The sequence below is a fragment of the Cupressus sempervirens genome, chromosome 7 (assembly GCF_028749045.1).
Source record: "Cupressus sempervirens isolate cs-2001-9-10 chromosome 7, ASM2874904v1, whole genome shotgun sequence".
NCBI classification, from domain to species: Eukaryota; Viridiplantae; Streptophyta; class Pinopsida; order Cupressales; family Cupressaceae; genus Cupressus; species Cupressus sempervirens.
The window spans coordinates 756,563,269-756,582,698 of NC_143124.1; the positions used below are offsets into that span (position 1 = coordinate 756,563,269).

Consider the following 19,430-nt stretch of genomic DNA (forward strand, 5'->3'; position numbering starts at 1 on the left):
AAAATACTTGCGATACCAATGTTCAAATTCTGGAAAATGATGCAAAACTTGAAACCAAAAGCCATCTTATTGATTGAAATTGAAAGAATATATACAATGATGGAATATCAATAGTCACCATAGCCATGAGTTTGAAATGTTTATGTGGCTAAAATAAAAACAACAAAATTAAACTAAAACTATTTAAAACTAGGTGTTTAATTACCCCAGCTTGTCTGGGTCATAACTTTTGACCTAGAACTCGGATTTTGAAACCGCCTACAACATTGGAAAGAAGAACTAAAAATCTAGTTTCAGTCCCTAAAACAGTGAGCCTACGGCTGCCCAGTTTTAGGGACCGATGAAAGTTTTGGCTTCAAATTTTGAACAGAAGGCCTCCAAACAGGCCAAAAAAAAGATATAGAAAAACTTTTTTAAAATATGAAAATAATACTTTCAAACATTTGATCTTTGCTATAATCTGGATCATTATTTTATCAAGCATTCATTGAATATTCTTCCCATTTAGAGCAGATCCAGGGCAGACCATAGAACAGATCTAAGATGGATGTATGAGCAGATTTAAGGTGAATTTTAGCAGACCTGTGAGTGGATATCATTAAAGATGATGGGTGTATTATAAGGTGAGTTATTGAAGACCCTATAAGGAGAAAATTATGCGCAGACTTGAAGAAGCATTTATTGGCAAATTTGTGAAGGAGAATTAGGTTTAATTCAAGAAGAAGATCAAGTACTCATCATATCATTCTTTTGGAGGTTGGTGTGTAGTATTCAAGGAAATTTGCGTCTCTCGCTGAGTTGATGCTCAGTTGTGGGGATTGGTTTCTCTAGTGACTTGATGCCTGCAAATCATCTAAAGGACAGCATTACTTGGAGATGTGTCCCTGAATATTTTTTTCCACATCTCTGCATTTTCTAGATAGGGAACGTCTAGGGGAGATCCCTATAAACTCTACATATTGATGAAGAATTCTATAAGAAATTTGACTGTGATTCTGACTTCAACACAAATTTGGCATAAGAATTCTAGTAGCTCTTTTATGTTTAGGTTTGATAATGTATATGTGCATGCTTTATCCATCTTTTCATATGAATATTATGAATTTCCCTATATATCTTATTCTTCCTTATTTTTATATAGCCATTTCCTTTTCCATCCCCTAGCCATCCCCAAAATTGGCATCCTGTAAACATGTCTCCCTGTCTCAAAAGCGTGGGGTAGCCTTGCAATTAGGATCTCCCATGGGTTGGTACCTAAGAAGTTTGCAAGAAGTTTCTAGTATAAGCAACATATTGTTGTGGTTTTCTACTACAAGGGTTTTTAGGTAAATCATGTTTCTTGCATAGTTACACCGCCCTGGAGGACAGGGGGATGGCGGAACGGGGGGACAAGTTTTCAAGGCAAGGGGACAGAGGGGCCTTAATTTGGGGACGGCGGGGGAACTATGGCGGGGGACAAGAGGGGTGTATATATCTATGCATATGGTACTTAAAATGATAGTTATGAAGATATGCATTGCAATATAGGCTATAAAGATGTAAAGTAAATATTTGAACATTGCTTTGAATTGGAACATCAAACATTAAACATAAATAGTCAAATCTGCAAATACTGAATATCGGGATGTCCCTCATCCACGGTGGAGGTGGCGGAATCTAGTGGCGCCGCTGGGGACGGGGAGACGGAATCCCCAAGTCTCCAGTGTGTTGAAGTCTCCGAGACATCGGGCAAAAATGGGGGAGACGTGTCTCTGTGTTACTATGGTTTCTTATGTTCCTGATTCCTAGATTTTTCATTTGTGTTATTGTTGTTAATGGTTAAGTTTAAAAGTACTGTTATTGTGATCAACTAAAGTTTTGAAAAATAAAAATCGGTCATACCTATTCATTTCCCCCTCTAAATAATGTTGAATGCTCTTCATGCATAACCATGCCACTAATACCATGAGCTCATAGAAGTATAGAACCATTCCCACCCTTTAGTTACTTGTTGGTATTAAGTTTTCCTGACATTGAATATTTTCCAATTGTGCAAACCCAAATTAAACATGTATCCAAATGTTACATAAAATGGCTCTAAAAATGTTTAACCCATGTGATGCAAGCATCTAAAGATCCCTTAGATGCACCACAAGTTTTATTAACTCACATTAGAACATTATGCAAGGTGTTCAACAAATCTTTCTATCATTTCCATGTTGAAGAACCTTACTTCAACCTATGTATACTTTACTTTACCTTTCACACTGAACTCTCTTCTCCACCTATTAGATTCAAAGTCTCTGAGTTTGTAATAAAATCTCACATTGATTAATGATGACACAAGTGACTCCTCCATTTTAGTCTTGGACAAAGATATTCAATGACACTCATCTCCTATCTCTCTTATACTCCTTAATTTATTTTCTTTGGGTGCCATTTTCCCCTTATTTTGCTATTTGCATTGGTGTATTCAACACATGTCATTGTTTTGCAGCGGTACTCTGTTTTTCTTTTTGTTCCTTCCTCATTTTGGGCCTCTCCAAAAAGGATTCTGTCCCTTGAATTTTCTATTGTAAGCTGGTATGCTTTAGAGTCTCATTGGCCTACTTTTAGTCACCCATGGACATTAATATAAACTATTTCTTCTTTTCCACTTGATCTTACTGTGGGCATTAACCTACAAAATTCATAACAACTCCCCAAAAGAAAGCAACCACTTGATTCATAAACTGAGGTGGATACTTCTCAACAGTTCACCACTTATGGATTTATTAGAGGGCACACCGTTGATTGGTTTCATTAAGAGAGAAATGAACAAAAAAATGTAGGAAAATTGAGAGAATAACAAAATTAAAGGAAATACCAAATATACCAAAGAGAAACCCCCTTGTTTGTGAAAACTCAAGCAAATGTGAGCACTATCTCAAGTAGATACACTCCAATGGCATTTACACCTGGCTAAGCCTCTTGGGTTTGCACTACCTGAATAAACCAAATCTGGCTTATACTCTATGACCTTTCAGATCTCTCACAAACCCAAAGCCCTTCAAACATACTTGCAAGTTTGCAACAGTTGTCAGGAACTCAGAAAACTTACAAATTGCCAAACTAAATTGCTTCTAATGTCCTCATTGTTTAATTAAATGAAGATAAACAAGCATATCCACCATCCAGCAAACACATTTAAACAAAAATAATTACTCCCATGACTCCACAGGGTGCCAATCTAAATTGCTTCTAATGTCCTTATTGTTTAATTACATGAAGGTAAACAAGCATATCCACATCCAGCAAACACATCTAAGCAAAAATAATGACTTTCATGACTCCAAAGGTATCAGATATCCGAAACCTTGTTTACATATAATTATGTCTATATTAAGATATAGTTAATCCTCAACACATTTTACTGCCTAGCTCTACTCCCCTTTGGAGCTCACCGTATAATGTGACAATCATGATCATTAAAGGGCAAGGATCATCAAATAGCTCAGTCAAGGCCATGTAAGCATATTCCAGAATCTAGAGAATCCAGCATGCGCTGACTTGGCTCTCCTTCATACTGGAGGAAATGGTCAGCCATTGTTGAGGCCATTTGACCAGAAATGGATCAGGAGATTACATGGAGCACGTCTACACAAAAAAAACACAGGTTTGATGCCCCTAATGCCACTAATGCTACCTGATACATGGAATCAAGGGAGAAGGTGCTTATGCTACCATCACACCATGTTTATTTGGCCTGGAGATTTATTGGGGCTTCTTGGCACTGTAACCCATCGAAAAAACAAAGTTAAGGTCAAAATTCCCTTGTTTAACTTCAAGAAACATTAGGAATCAGTGGATCAGATTTTAGCCCTGAAATTTCAATTGTAGTAAGTTGAAATCTATTCTCATGTTTCCCAAAAATCCAGCCATAGTTCATCCATGTGTCCTCTCAAAAAGGGAAATAACAAAGTTGCATAGATATGGACATGGCTACAAATACAGTTATGGTACCAGATATGGATAAGGCCTTTTTCTAAGACCTCCACTTGATCTGTCCCATCTCTGCAGATCCAATGCTCTGCTCTGACCTAGTTATATTCTGATCCAGCAGCTCCACTCTGTGCTGATCTTTGTTCCTAATCTCACTATTGGAAGGAAAGGGCCCATCGATCAGCTTCCTCATTCTATTTAGTGTTTTAGTGCAACCCGAAGGGTGCCACCACCTACAATGTTCGTCTAATATGGATGGCGTTGGATATGACATTCATAAAAAATAAATACACATATATTTAACACAATTTTCTAAGTTATTAGAGGATATTTTCATTACTTCAAAAACAATATAGACATATAATTGCTAAATACATTATGAATATAAGTCGGTTTTAATATTTACAATATTTGAAAAATGGGAGAGTTGCTTTGGGAAATAATCAAAAAAATAGCTAGCTGTAATAGAAAAACATTGCATTCTTCTTCCTTATTTGGTGTAATGTTTTGTTTATACCAACTAAAAAAGTTGCATGATTGAAGTCTGTTTTAAATTAAATTAATAAAGATTTATGTCAATTTTTTAAAAATCAAATCACATAGTACTTGGCATAGACAAAAAATTAAGGATTTTTGGGCACATGTTGGTAGGAAATCCGATATGTATCCATGCCATATTGCATCTGTATTCAATACAGATACGGGGATATGCGCCTCCAAGGAGAGGCAGAGGAGTTTCCAGCTACTTTGGAAAATAATAGTCTGCTGTATTTCTTCTATAGCTAAAGCACAAAAGATCAAGAAGGCATGAATTTGAACTAAAGAAACTTGACCGTATTCCCACACCCACCAAAGGTCAATTCTTCATACTTCTATTTGATGCCACAAAATGTAAAAGAAAAATCACCATCAGGTGTTCATATACATCGAAGCAGAAGAAACCTTGAGAAAATAGGGGCTCAAAGATGAGCCAACACAATGAAGCATTAGATATTATTTTCCACAGAACACTTAGGACTCCACTGCAGAAGCTTCTATTAGAATGCTGGGGTGCTCTATCACTGAGAAAAGAACCCCAATCCATTCCAAATTGTGTAATGTCCTTCCAACAACTCCCCTCAAGTCATGCATCTTTGCTTGGAACTCCTAGCCTGATTTTAATACGATGTCATTATGGACTGGCTAGAATTCAAACCTAGAAAAACATATGTTCCAGCAAGGAAGGAATCAGATAGAGGGAACAAAAAAGAGTGTTTAGCAAACCATAAAAGAGGTTGTTTAAGGAATTTCATGCTCACAGGGAGCCAATTCTTCATCATTCACTTGCAAATTACATTGTTGGGGAATAGAGTATGCGTTCCCTTACAAAGAAATAATTTCAATAAGAGTTTTGCCAAGATAATTATGCTCTCTCTATATACTGTTGCAGGTTACTCTTACATAGTTTCCGGATTTGAGGAAAAGAAGTGCGAGTGCTGTTATTTATCTTAGACCACATTTTGAATTGCAAAGAGCTATATGACATGCATTTCCAAGATTTAAAACCTCTACAGCCACATGCAAAAAGCTTGCAGGACTGAATTGCAATGGTCTATCAATGTAGCACAGCCATTGCACATTATTATCCATAATTCAGCACATTAAGCAAGCATTGCATAATGAGAAAGCAGAATAAAAAAGATGGAAATCAGCAAGTAATAATTCTTTAATAACTACATAGAAAATTCACAAGAACAGCTCACTCATATGCTACTAAACCATAGAGCTGTCCAAATTTGATTGCTGTAACTGACATCAAACCAGATAATAAAATCTCTCAATATAGCCAAGGATTCAACAACAAACCATTGATTTTCTTATCCAGAGCCTTTCCATCTCTTGTAACCACTCACTTCACAGTAAGACATCAACTGCAACAACACAAGAATGCCAACACCGCCACACTTTCTCCTCCTAGCTTCATTAAGTCACCACGAGATTTCACATTCAAGCGTGATCTCTTTTTAGACCAGTTCCACCATAATAGTATGCATTGCACAGTTTCATTGTCCTTCTGTTCATTTATGCCACATCTATACCAAGGCCTAGCATATTAGTACAATATACCTTGATCCATTGCATCATCTATTAAAATCATTGTCTTCAAGGTTATAAAACTGGTTAATCTTTTGTATTAACTAATTCTTCTGAGATTTGTTTTTCAAATTTCAAAAATTCCAATTAACTGCTAGAAAAACTTATCAGCTATCTTCCCATTAGTCACTTTCATGTTAACTTCAAGATAAGCTTACCTTCTATCTTAATTGCCAAACTCTATATACTATCCAAATTTTTATCTTTTTTATGCCTAGTTTAGATTCCTCATAAATTAGACTAAGGAAGCTCTTATTCTCTTGATTCAACCATTACTAATTTTACACGATTATAATTTAGCAAAGCTGAGCTCTATCAAGACATGAGCATGTAAAGCAAAATGCAGCATCATTTGTGATTTATAATCTACCTCAGTCTGTAGAACTTTACATGCCAAGCAAGAAAAATTCCTACTTACAATATTTACGATGTTTGTTGTGAGATACAATTGGTGAAAAAGATAAACTGGTCAGAGTCACAGTACAATTTGCAAGTAATGATATCAAGGTTGTAAAAGGGTAACAAATTCAGTAACCTACCAATACTCCTGAAAAGAATGTTAACTTTATGTTAATAAATGTTATTGTATTTGCATGGAGAGATAAGCCAGTCCACAAGAAGACCAAGTTGGTTATGGAGGTATTTATGAAATTCACTAGAACCATATTTTAGCCTATCGGAACTGCAGTCATATAAGCTTAACTCAAATTACAAAACAAAATGTATGTATTGGAACAGATATCCACTATATTTGTTTCTGTCATCTGTGCAATAAAAGGCAAAGCTAGACTACTTTAAAATTTCAACTGAAGTACCTATTTGGTCATTGAGAAGTGACCTGTTTTATTGCTCTAGGTCCTCGGATATTTCAGAGGTATAGAGTTTCAAAAGAATTTCATAAATGACAAACAATATAAACAAGACCTATCGACAGTCATGCCATAAGATAAAGCTCACAGAGAATCATATAAGCAAAGCCAAGTACATTGCCACCAAAATGCCAAAAATGACACAGGTAACTAGTACGTTTAACAGTAAACATTACAAACATGCAATCCCTGTCCAATATTTCATCGCAAACAAAAAAAGGCAATACAATTGCTGGATTTGACAACTTGCACTTTTATGCAAGCCCACTTCCATAAGCCTGTACATTTTACAGATGATGGCCAATTCTAACTATGCATTCCAGCATTTGCTGATTCCTATAGATAATATGATTTGGGTGGCAACTGTTTGCAATAAATGGTATATGCCAACAAAACAACGTACACATAAATTATTATCACTTCAGTCCCTTTAGTAATTGTTATCTAGAATAGATTTAATAATAACTTGTCATACTTTTCGATATCCTTAGAAGTGTTCTAAATAATTTTCCCTTTTTTCAGTGATTGATTCCCTTTAAAAGTTTTTAAATCTTTGAGCTGCGGGAATACATTGCCCATATGAAGGCGTTAAATTTTCCTTTTTGTATCTTGGAAAAAAGTACCGAGTCATAACTTTGGAGAGGAAAGTGCATTTACCAAGCAGTTCTCAGCTTCAGACCCATTTATGCATTTTCTACTAAGCTATCTTACTTAGTATGACAATCCCCGGCATGGGCAACAGTTAGTTCTGCTCTACCCGATCATTTCCTCCTCGAATCCAACCAAGGCGATCAAATGGTTCCAATAATTCATACGAATATCTATTTCCTTTTATGTTTTCAGCATGTCAAGAGGACTCCTGTGAGAAACTGGCTGGAGCAATATGTGACTTTAGAGTGTATTAGAGCTTTGGATAAGTAACTTAAGTGTCTTAAAGTTTGAAACTTTGTCCTCTAGAAGAAGAGGAGATCTCGGAGGTGGAGGATTCACCATCCCCATATCATATGCCAATAGACTAAACATTGTTCTATTTGTTCATTTATGGCGTTATTACATGTATTACATATATTCTGTATCAAAATATATGAATGTATCGGGACTACCTGAATTCTAAATGTGATTTAAAAAAAAAAAATTTAATACATTTTGTTATGTTTATTTTGTGTTTCTTTCTATTTTTAATTTAATGTATATTGATTCCTTGCTGTCTATATTTTTAGGATCTCAATGTCTTTAGCAGATTTATATCTTTCTTAGGATTCTCTAACCTCCTAACAAGTAGTATAGAGTTTTGCTGGATGTCTATCTGTGCTATTTCAGGTCACACAAACAGATGGGCTAACTAAGAAATTAATGAATCTCTCCCAAAAGTTTTAAACTTTGTCATCCAATGGTTTTGATTCGAAAAGGGCAATACTGATGGACTATTGCCCAACTTTGTCCTCTCAGCCCTTGAGTTGGGTTGTATTACTATTTATCTATTAATATATGGCTTTGGCCTCTTAAAAAAATAAGCCAGTTTCCAATGCACAAAGGCTAACATGGAGATGCCCTCTGTGTTGATATGGCTGCAAAATTCAAGGCAACAGTTGTTGCCTTAGTTGTGCAGCAATCACTAGCACATTTAACAATAAACATTAAAAACATTCCCTATCTAATGTTGCATCGCAGATTAAAAAAAACAGACAATACAATTGCTGGATTTGACAAAACTAGTGTTTATATGCAAGGCCACTTCCACAAGACTGTATATGTTGCAGATGATGGCCAATTCTGAATATGCATTCCAGCATTTGTTGATTCATAAAGATTATATGATTTGAGTGGCAATTGTTTGCAATAAATGATAAGCCAAAAATGACACAAGCGACTAGTGCATTTAACAGTAACATTAGAAACATGCAATCCCTATCTAATATTGCATTGCAAACAAAAAAAAGACAATACCATTGCTGGATTTGACACAACTAGCATTTGTATGCAAGCCCACTTCCATAAGCCTGTATATGACTATGCATTCAAGCATTTGCTGATTCCTAAAGATTATATGTGTAACACAGGGACTCGCAACCCCCCCCCCCAGAAAACCTCAAAGTACCCATCCCACAATGTCCCCGCACCAGGTACTTGAGCACCCAAGTACCCCCACGTCCGCCATTCCGCAACCATGCTGCCACTGAGATGAGTACTTGAATTTTGATTTTTAAATGTTACCATTGGGTATGTAATATGTTGCTATGTTGAATGTTCAATGGTTCTAGTTCATGTTGTGATTTTTCTATGTTCAAGTATTTTAATTTGGTATGTTCTACTGAAACATCATTTCGTAACTAGCATTTCAAGTTCTATATGTATACTATACAACAACCCTCCATACCCTGTCCTCCCTTGCTGCTGTCCCTTAGCTGTCCCCCAGCCCTCCCGAAAATGAGGCCCATTTTCCCCATGTCCCAGAGTACCCCAGTTTTGGGGTTACACTGGTCATTTAGAAGCAATTATTTCCAAAAAATGGTACGTGCCAACAAAACAGAGTACAAATTGACCTTGTACTTGAGAAGGAAAGCTAGTTTTCAATGCACAAAGGCTAACATGGAGATACCCTGTGCTGATATGGCTACAATGTTCAAGGCCATGTCTGTTGACGTAGTTATGCAGCAATTAGAAATTTACATGCATTTACTACACCTTAGGTTTAAATTACTTAAGTAATTTTCTTACTTGGGTTTAGTAATGCTTGTCCTATTTGGAGCATAAGGTGTTCAACGAATTCCTTGGAATCATGCTTCCATTTTTGAAGAATGAGGTGTCAGCTCATTCCTTCTAAGTTACTTTGGCTTGTAATACTCAATTCTTTTATGTATTTTCTACACAGTTTCTCCAAGTTTCCAGGAGATGGGGCATTAGGATAGGTTTTTGAGCAAGGCAAAAATATTCCTAAGTTTTCAGGATAGCGGGGGAGCAATGAAGGGACACCTATATATATATATATATACACGATAATTTGCACAAAATGCAACAATATCAAATTCCAGATTTTCACCAAAATATTACGTGAAAGAAAATTTGAGGAAAAATATCAAATATGGGAATGAATATTTTACAGTGTTACCCAAGGACACATCCCTGGCCTATTTATCTCCATACTGGGACATTTCTGGGACAAGGGGATGGCCAAGGGATGTACCCACCTCGTCCCATTTTTCCCAAAAAAATTGCAAGGGACATCTCGAAAATCCGGGGACATCACAATTTTTTTGGGGGAACTGCCCAAGGACAGCTAGGGACGACTTAGCCATCCCTCGACCATCCTCAATGGAAAAGAGTGGCAGCCAGCAAAAAACATAAAAATATTTTAAAATGCACATTTTTTATTATTCTTGTGTGGACTCCTCCTCCCAAATTTGCCCAAAAATGAATTTTCTTATCTATTTGGCTCATTAGTTGCATTTCTCTCATAGCATCAAGTAGAGCAGCAGCAAAGAGGGCTTGAAGAAGACATTTAAAGAAGCGAAGCAACAGAAAGTGCAAGTGATAGAAGGAATAGAGGCCATTAACCTTGCTTGAAGCTTGGAAGAAGTAAGTTACATCCTTCCATTCTTTTGTTTTTCAATTTTTTAAAAGCTTGAAACTAGAGAAGTCTGATTTTTCCAATTTTATGCATTGTTTCAGTATTCATTGTTCAATCTTGAAGAAAATCAAAATGAGCAGCAGTAAGGGCACTAGCATAAGGATGAATTGGAAATGGGTGTTGAAAATAGAGTTGAAAGTGCTGAGGCTAGTAGCGGAAAGCAACCTGGCTTGTTTAAGTGCCCTTCAAATATCATGAATAAATATGCAAACGGCCCTTTCAACAAGATAAAACCTCTTCACCAATATGTTACACCTAGGGGCGAAAAGAAAATAAATCTGGGGGGCTAGGGTATGGGTTTGTCATAGGATGACTTTAGGGGCAGCTATAGAAGGGTGAAGTCTCATTTTTTGGGTATTGGGTGCCATGGGATTATAGCTTGTCCAAATTGGATTGGAGAAAAGGCAAGAGAATGCCATAGATTGCACATAGAAGCTGAAATGGGGAGACAAGGTTTGACAATGTTAGCACCTTATTCTTCAAGTGCACAATCATCTAGGCTTATGTCATCCACTATTGGTAGTAGTCCTATTGAGACAAGAGGAAAGAGAAAGGTAAGTGATGTGAAAGGGAGGAATAGTTGAAAGTATGATTAATGTGCAAGCACAGAAATCTACAAAGTCATCCATTGCTAAACTCTATTTTACTTATGGCATCCCATTTCATGTGGCTTGTTCCTCTTAGTTTAAACAAATGGTGAAAGGTATACCCGCTATGGGTCCCTCATTCATACCCCCTAGTCATCACTATGAGATGTGTTGTTGCAAAAACCACATTAAATTCTCTTTGAGTTTGTTCAATTGATATTGCACCATGTCAAAGGCACATGCAAACACAAGATCCACAACACAAGAAGTAAAGATACAACTTTGATGGAATGCGTAGATTTAGATTGGGCTAATAATTCTAAGGTGTTGGTATGGTTTCTCACTTTATGCAAAACTGACAATAACTTCTTTGTGAGTTTGTCAAATTGATATTGCACCATGTCAAGGGCACATCATGGGATCCACAACACAAGAAGTAACGATATAAATTTGACGGAATATGTAAATTTAGATTGGGATAATAATTCTAATGATTACAACTTTCATCTTGGCTCTGGCCCCATACACTGGTCGAGCAAGAAGCCATGTGTTCTTGCTCAACCATCTTCTACAAAGGTTGAGTAACAAGGAACTATTAGTGTCGCCACGAATGCTATTTGGCTTGTACAAATACTTACGAGGTTTGGCATGCCTTTCAATCAGCATTCAACCTTCAAGCATGAATTGTGATAGTTGGAATGTCATCCATATCTTGAGGAACCCTTTCTAACATCAAAAGACCAAACACATCAAGGTCCATATGCACTACATTATAGAGCTGATCTAGAAGCAAATTATCAATCTATAGTTTTTCCTACTTAAATTGTGTACATCTTCACCAAGCCCTTCACAAAACACAAGTATGTCCATCTATGAGCTTTATTAGGGATTCAATAGGTTGTTCTTTAGGGGAGACTTCTTAGTACTTACTCTATTTTGTCTCTTCTTTAGAGTAGTACGAGAAATGAGGTAAGGCAATCTCTCTCCTTCTTTTGGTGGGATTATGTTTTGTTCATGGGTATTTAACATGGCAGTGTCTTACCAAGACCCATCTGCTATCCACCCAAGATGTCAATTTCACACTTACGACTACCTTTAAAATGATCTCAGTTCCATCAAAATTCACAATACCATAAGATTTCAGGTAATTGTATAAACTGTTTACCCAAAGATAAATGACTCAAAGCAATTCACAAATACTCCAGTTGCTTAAAAGGACATGTAAATTCAATATGTGATGGAAAAAATCAGCTATTCCATTCATCAAGTTTGTACAATAAGTTCTACAATACAAAACAGAAAAAGAAAAAGTCTGTATAATAAATTATAGGTCACTTCTACAGAAAACACATGGAGGAAATTATATGACCACACAAGTAAGTAGAAAGGGTTGAAGGTATTACAATAATAGATAAGACATCTATTATTAGTTAATGGTTATCTTGTAAATATCTTTAGCTTTAGTTTGCTTTCGTTTTTTGCTTTCTCTGGAATAGAATGTTTCTATTCTTTACGATCGTTTCCTAAGGAAACATCGTCTCATTCTTTTGTATAAATTGACCTATCGGTCTTTGTTATTTATAAGCAAGTATTTACCAATTACCTCGTAATATGGTATCAGAGCTAAATACTTAAATTTTTTCGGAAAAATTTATAATTTCTTCTTGAAATTATTTGTTTAAATTTTTCCAAAATTATTTCAGCTAATTTCTCCAAAACCCACCTAGGGTTTTTCTGCTTGGAGAAATTCCCGAATTACGGGTCTGCAAATCGCATGGAAATCGTGGCCATTTTTTGAAGACTCGCATTTTTGGGGTGAAAATCTGCATGTTTCTGTATCAAATCTTCATTCTCTTAGCCGTCTCAGTCTGTCATCGTGCTCTGGGAAGCAGATTCGACCATTTTTCATCAAGAAATCTGAAGTTTTTTCAAGCTTTTTTCAGCTAGGGCCGTTTTTTTTCGAAACCCTAATTTTTGGGGTCGAAAATTTTTTTTGTTTGCAGATTCTTGGCGGGTTTTTCGAGAGCTCAACTGGGTTGTTGTCCGTTTTTTCTGGGTGCCTCGATTTTTGAGCCAGCAGTTTCAGAAAACGACAGCAGATTCCTTCTGGGTTTTTCGAGCTCTCTTTTGGGTCATTCTCTGATTCTTCTGGGTCTTCCGTATTTTTGCCTCGAAGAATGTGCCTTCACAGATTTTCACAGTTTTTCATTGAAAAACGTGCCATGGCATCTCTAACAAATATTCTGCTCGAGCATAATTCCAAATTCAATGGTCGCAATTATGGAACCTGGAAGCAGCGCATCATCGCAATCTTCGAATATCGAAACACCGATCAACTTGTTCTGGGTGTTAAGCAGCGTCCGACTTCTCCGGGTCCTGATCAAGATACATGGGATCTGAACAATCGAGAGGCAGCAATGCTTCTCAAACTCTCCGTAGCTGATGACCAGCTTTCTCAGATTCCATCTGGCAAGACAGCGGCCGAAATCTAGACACATCTAAAAGGTCTTCATGAGACTTCCGACAAGAGCAGAGCCTTCTTTCTGAAAAACACTTTGTTTTCTATTGTCATGGATGAGCGCACCTCGCTCCAGGCACACCTGAATTGGATTCAGGAAATCCATGATCAGTTACTTGCCATCGGTCGCAAGATGGAGGAAGAGGATATTATGGTAATCACTCTTCGGAGTTTACCAAATTCCTATGAGCATTTTATCGAGACTCTCAACATCACATCTACTGGTGTTGATCTAAAGTTCACTGATCTCTGCACCCTGCTACTTCAACAAGATCGGTGGAAACAACAGTTCGGTAGCAGCTCCAGTTCCATCTCCACTGAGCAAGCCTTTGCTGCGAAATCCTTTCAGAAGGATAAGGGCAAGTTTCAGCAACCATCTCAGCAGAAGTCTTCTGCTCCAGCATCCGATGGTACCAAAAAGAAGAACATTCAATGCAACTATTGCCACAAGTATGGTCACATGAAGGTTGCATGTCGGAAACGCTTAGCTGCCCAATCTAAGCAATCAGGTTCGCAACCCAAAGCGAACAGTGCAGAGCACGCTGAGCAGGTGGAATCTGCCTTTTATGCCTTCATGGCTAAAAGACCCGCAGATCATGTACAGTCATCTGCCTGGTACATTGATTCAGGTGCCTCTCGACATTTCACTCACCGCAGAGACTGGTTTACTGACTACCAGCCTTATTCAGATTCTGTTATCTTTGGTGGTGGAGAAGAGTACACGGTTGTTGGTAAAGGCAACATTCAAATTCAGTCTGTTGGGAGGAAGCTCATATTCCTTGATGTGTACTACGTTCCAGGGATGGAACTAAATCTACTCTCGGTCAGTCAGTTGCTGCGACATTCTCCACACTTGGCAGTCACCTTCAGTTAACATCAGTGCACCATCACTAATCGGGCGACTAAGTCTACTATTGCAGTTGGTCTTGAGGATCATGGTCTTTTCAGACTTACTGATTCTGGTGATTCTCAGGACTTAGCTATGGCTGCTCGGCGATCTTCCATCAGCTCACTTTGGCATCAACGATATGGGCACTTAAATGTGCATTATCTCTCACAACTTGCTCGGGATGAGCTTGTTCTTGGTTTGCCAGAGATTCAAAACCCAACACCTTGGAGTTTGTGACGCATGTCAGGCTGGGAAGCAACATCGCACACCTTTCCCCAGTGGCGATTCTTGGCGAGCTTCTCAAGTACTTCAGCTTGTTCATGTTGATATCTGCGGCCCTATGGCCACTCCTTTTGTTCTTGGGTACAAGTATTTTCTGTTGTTTGTAGATGATTTCAGTAGAAAAATGTGGGTGTATTTCCTTAAAAAGAAATCCGATGCATTTATTGTATTTCAGAAGTTTAAACCCTTAGTTGAAAAAGAGTCTGGGAAATCTATTATTACTCTTAGCTCAGACAATGGGGGGGAATTTTGTTCTAATGTTTTCTCCAGCTTCTTGGATACACATGGCATCCAACGCCAGTTCACCACACCCCACACGCCACAACAGAACAGTGTAGTTGAACGTCGGAACAGGACAATCACCGAGATGGCTCGTTCCATGCTCGAACACAGACATGTTCCGAAGCGTTTTTGGGCAGAAGCAGTTAACACTGCAGTTTATCTGTTGAACCGGTCACCCACAGTGGCGGTCAAAGGTAAAACTCCGAAAGAGGCTTGGTCAGGTCGCAAGCCCATAATCAGTCACCTGAAGGTTTTTGGCTCTCTTGCTTTTGTTTGGATCCCTGATGCTTCACGCACCAAGTTGGATGCCAAGAGTCAGAAACTGATGCTTGCTGGATATAGCAGTCTTCACAAAGCCTACCGCCTTATTGATGTTGAGACATCTCGTCTCATATACAGCCGCGATGTAGTCTTTGATGAGCAGCGAGGACCATTCATGCTTGTTTCTCCTGTTCCTGATCCAGCAGACCAGCCTATGCAGGTTCATGATTTGGGAGTTCGGCTTCCATTAGGTCCACCTGATGGGAGGGCTCCAGTAGCTCCTACAGCTCCAGTCCTGCCAGTGATACCTGTACAGCCACCTCCGGCTTCTCCTGCAGGATCACCTCGTTTTGAAGATGCTTCACCTGAGTTTGATCCAGATTCTTCTAATCAGGATCCTGCTGATCAAGCATCTCCTAGTACTACTGTTGGTCTTTCTCCTCTCCGGCCTAAGTGGTGGGCTAAGAAACTTGCTGATCTTCATGATGATGAGCTCATTGATGGGAGAACTACTCGGAAAAAGAGCAAAACTATAGATTCTGTTAACTTTGCTCTTATGGCCAACATTCACAATGTGTTTGAACCTCAAACATATTCCGAGGCTAAAGGAATTCCAGAGTGGGAACAGGCCATGCAATCTGAACACCAGAGCCTACTGAAGAACAACACTTGGGTCCTTTCTGATCTTCCCCCAGGGAAGAAACCCATTAGCTGCAAATGGGTCTACAAAATCAAATACAAATCAAATGGTACTTTGGATAAGTACAAAGCTCGTTTAGTGGCAAAGGGCTTTTCTCAGCGTCAGGGCATTGATTATGAGGAGACCTTTGCTCCTACTACAAAGATGAGCACCCTCAGATTAGTCCTAGCCATGGCAGCACAGTTTGGCTGGAAGGTCCATCAGATGGACGTAAAGAGTGCTTTCCTGAATGGTGATCTCCATGAAGAGGTCTACATGACGCAGCCTCCTGGTTTCAAGGTTGCTGGTAAAGACCATCAGGTTCTCAGATTGGTAAAAGCTCTCTATGGTTTGAAGCAGGCCCCTCGGGCATGGTACATCAAGATTGATACGTACCTCAGTGATCAAGGCTTCAAGAGGAGTTCTTCAGACTCAAATCTGTACATCAAGACTACTGACAGTGACATCATCCTTCTGGTTATCTATGTGGATGATCTGATCATCACTGGCAGTTCGGCATCTTTGATTCAGGGAATCAAACAACACTTATGCCAGTCTTTTGATATGACTGACCTTGGGCTCATGCATTATTGCTTAGGTGTTGAAGTTTGGCAACAGTCTTCTGGTATATTCATCTCTCAGTCCAAATATGCCAGAGCCTTGTTAGAAAAATTCCGAATGCAGGATTGCAAACCTGCATCTACACCTATGGAGAAAGGTCTCAAGTTATCAGCCAAGTCTGATTCTCCTTCCGTTGATGATACTACGTATAGGCAACTAGTAGGCAGCCTCATCTACCTATCTGCTACTAGGCCTGATATCAGCTTCGCAGTCAGCTATATTTCACGCTTTATGACAGCTCCTAAGGCTGATCATTGGATGGCAGCAAAGCGTGTGCTTCGTTATGTGAAGGGCACTTCTGATTATGGACTTCTGTATTCTCGGAGTTCTAATCCTAAACTCAGTGGGTTCACAGATTCAGATTGGGCAGGCTCTGTTGATGATAAAAAGTCAACATCTGGATATGTGTTCAGTTTGGGATCCGGTGCAGTCACATGGACCAGCAAGAAGCAGCAGGCAGTTTCTCTCTCTTCTACAGAGGCTGAATATAGAGGGACTGTTAAGGCACGATGTGAAGTTGTCTGGCTTCGTCGGATGCTTGGGGATATGTAGATGTCACCAGCAGGACCGACTACTCTGTTTGTTGATAACGAAGGCGTTATCAAGTTAGCACGGAATCCAGTCTTCCATGAACGAACCAAGCATGTGGATGTTCATTGTCATTAAATACGACAGCTGGTTGAAGACGGAACTATAGATCTGCAGTATGTTCCTACCTCAGATCAGACTGCAGACATTCTCACCAAGCCTCTTGGTCCTGATAAGTTTGTCAAATTCAGAGGATAGCTTGGTGTGTTAGATAGATTAACCATTAAGGGAGGGTATTACAATAATAGATAAGACGTCTATTATTAGTTAATGGTTATCTTGTAAATATCTTTAGCTTTAGTTTGCTTTCGTTTTTTGCTTTCTCTGGAATAGAATGTTTCTATTCTTTACGATCGTTTCCTAAGGAAACATCATCTCATTCTTTTGTATAAATTGACCTTTCGGTCTCTGTTATTTATAAGCAAGTATTTACCAATTACCTCGTAATAGAAGGGACACCTCGCACTCTAGAAATTGAAGCATAAATATTAAGGAAAGAAGATAATACCTTACTCCTGAGAAGGGAAAACATAAATAAACAGAAGGTGTGATAAGTCAAAACAACAGTTAAAATCCCCTAAAGTTAAATAAGGCATAATAGCTTTTTGTAAAAAGGACCAAGAACAAACTTTTATTAATTCATACGTTCAAAACTATGTCCACAAGAAAAATTTCTCAACTGCACAATGTGATCTACATTGTAACTACAGTAGCACTGCCATAACTTTAATGGGCATATCATATGATTTATGATCAACGCCGGAGCAGGAATTTGACAGACAGAAGATTCCTTCAATGTAAATTTCAAGGTTGCACAGGGACAGGGGTACTTGGGGTGCTTAGGGTATGGGTACAGGTACGGGTATCGCTATTTATCATAATAGGGGACGGGAGTACTTGGGTATGTCAAACTTAATTAAATCTCAAATTATGAGTCATAACAATGGTTTTTCAAAAGAACAGTAATAAAGTTTGCAAAAGAAATGTATAGTTTTCAGTTTCAGATTTGCTATATGTTCGTAATAATAATATATGATAAATGTTTAGATGCATAACAGAGAAGACAGACTTTAAACATGAACAAGTAGATCATAAATCATATGACAATGACATGTTGCAAATGATAAACTTCTGACTTGAACAGTGATAAAGTTTATTGCTAATCAATATTGTATCAAAGTTTCAAATTGATTAGGTATTTACTATTGAATTAACCTTAATAAACAGCAAGCTGATACGCAAACGAAAAAACCGAAAAAAAAATTCAGAAATCTTAATCAAGGTCCTTACCTATGGTGCTCTACACCGTGTACCCAGTACTTGGGTACATGGGTATGAGTACAAGGGATGTGGGTACGAGAACCCATGCAACCTTGTGTAAATTTAATTTCGTATTCAGAAGACGAACAATATCACCTAATCAAACAAATTACAAAACTGAAAAGTAATCGTGACGAACATTTCCTTGTTTTAGCAAGGAAAATCAATTTTCTGGCAAACAATGCAAAAATGTACAAATTATTTGTTGTTGAAAGAGCATTTTTTGAGTCCTGTAATCTAAATCTATTAACTCATGTATGACAGGCTAAGATTTACAGGTAAGGTATGGAAATTGCCATTGTGAATGCCTAGGTTGTTTATAAGCCAACAGTATAATAAAGTTGAAACTGCATTCGCCCAAATGAGTTGGAAAGGAAATGTATTTATGAACTAGCCAAGGAAAAGTATACGCGCATCAAAATAAGAATTGGTCCATATTGTCCAAAGAGTTGAGGTGTGATGGCGGAGCGTGCACTACCTAAAATGTTTGATGCGAGCAATGGGGAGTCACTAGTTTAGCTACCTTGACTCTCAGTCTTTAAAGCACTTCGTAGTAGCCACTATAGGAATGCCTTGATGTAGGGGTCAATGCCTGGATGTGGGAACGAAATCTAGCATTTACATCCCCGGTGGATCTCTAACCTACTGTTTATCCTAGTATTGCAATCGATTGGGACAAACTCAAACGAAGGTTTCCGTACCACAGTCCCATGTCCATATCTTAAAATAAAGTAGCCTGTGCAATCCAGTTCTAGGGCCATAGATGAGGCCATGTTGAAGTCCGGATGAAAATTTTCGCCCAATTGATACCCT

At 38.2% G+C, this 19,430-nt stretch overlaps 1 protein-coding gene across 1 annotated transcript in view; it reads right to left on the reverse strand.

Moving 5' to 3' along the window:
- The window catches only part of LOC149549486 (protein MID1-COMPLEMENTING ACTIVITY 1-like), a 34,073-nt gene that overhangs the window by 13,413 nt on the left and 1,230 nt on the right, over window positions 1–19,430 (reverse strand). The window lies entirely within an intron of this gene.